The sequence below is a fragment of the Suncus etruscus genome, chromosome 12 (assembly GCF_024139225.1).
Source record: "Suncus etruscus isolate mSunEtr1 chromosome 12, mSunEtr1.pri.cur, whole genome shotgun sequence".
NCBI lineage: Eukaryota > Metazoa > Chordata > Mammalia > Eulipotyphla > Soricidae > Suncus > Suncus etruscus.
The window spans coordinates 89,499,746-89,501,235 of record NC_064859.1 but is presented as its reverse complement, the minus strand read 5'-3'; the positions used below and the strand labels follow the sequence as shown (position 1 = coordinate 89,501,235).

Below are 1,490 nucleotides of genomic sequence, written 5' to 3'. Positions count from 1 at the left end.
ATCACCTTGAAGAAATGTTGAATACTTTCACAGATTTTGGAGACTGAGAATTAAAGGGGGAAAAATGTGGAGTAAGAAGAAGTTCATACTTCATAAAACCATGCATTTTTATTAAGAATAATTTTGGAACCCATAGCAATTGCTGAATATGTTGACCAACTCCTATTGTAGCCCCCCCCAAAATGAAAGAACACTTTCAATTATTTTGCAACTATTTTTTATACTTTACTATCTTATGTTACAATATAAAAGTTCAAGAACTATGTTTACATTATACATGAAATAAAATCACTAACCCTAAACATTATTAAAAAACATTGACTGAAGAACAACTGTTAAGTGCTTGCTTCGGCAGCACATATACTAAAAATTGGAACAATACAGAGAAGATTAGCATGGCCAGTGCGCAAGGATGACACGCAAATTCATGAAGCGTTCGATATTTTTTGAATAAAACTGAAAAAAAAAAGAATAACTGCTAAGTTTCAGAGACTGAAAAAATAGACACAAAACAGAAAATCCTTTTATGTAGACAAATAAAATAGAGAAAACAGAGGCTCAGAAGTAAAACCACCTATATATTATGTCTTAATCTATGATAAAGGAAAACAAAGCCATAAAAAGGAGAAAGTGAGAGAAGAGAAAGTTTCTGCTATAAAGACCAGACTGGGGGAGGTAGGGGAGAAGGCAATCTAGGGATCTTGGTGGCAGGAAATGTGTGTGCACTGTGAAGGAATGCATGCTGAAAATATTGGAATGACTAAAACTTGACCATGATCAACTTTGTAAAGATTCAATTTTAGGGGCCAGAGCGTTGGCAAAAGTGGTAAGGTGTCTGCCTTGACCACGCTAGCCTAGGATGGACTGTGGTTCAATCCCCTGGCCATCCCATATGGTCCCCCACATCAGGAGCGATTTCTGAGTGCATAAACAGGAGTTAACCCCTGAGCAACACTGGGTGTGGCCCAAAAAAAACAAAACAAAAAAAAGATTCAATTTTTTAAATAAGGCTGTTTGCCCCTGTTTTGTGGATTATTATTCACACACAATAGCAAAGCATGAAAATACTCTAAATTTGCCATCAGCAGCTGATTGAACAAATAAACTGTAATATTCCACTCAGGCTTTAATAATGGTAAAAATGTAACCTTCAGGACAAACTGGAAAGATCTTTAAGTGATTATGCTAAGTGAAATAAGTAAGGAAGCAGAAGGCAATTATCACTCATACATTAAGTATGAATAACCTAAGACAAAATACTTGTCAACAAGAAAATAAAACTAACACAGAGACTTGGTAAAATCTACAGAGGAGACGGTACAGGAGGGACGAGGAAGGGTTTCTTGGTGATGAGGCAGAACTGGAACTTGGATTATAGTAACAACTACACATCACACACAGAGGAATAAACCTAAACTTAAAAGTTCAATTACAGGGGCTGAGAGAGATAGCATGGAGGTAAAGAGTTTGCCTTGCTTGCAGAAGAATCG

At 36.3% G+C, this 1,490-nt stretch overlaps 1 non-coding gene across 1 annotated transcript; it reads left to right on the top strand.

The window, feature by feature from the left end:
* Positions 1–339: 339 nt before the first annotated feature.
* On the top strand, positions 340–447 carry LOC126025137 (U6 spliceosomal RNA). The gene has a single exon (XR_007501182.1). It is a non-coding gene; the product is annotated as a U6 spliceosomal RNA (small nuclear RNA).
* Positions 448–1,490: the final 1,043 nt, after the last annotated feature.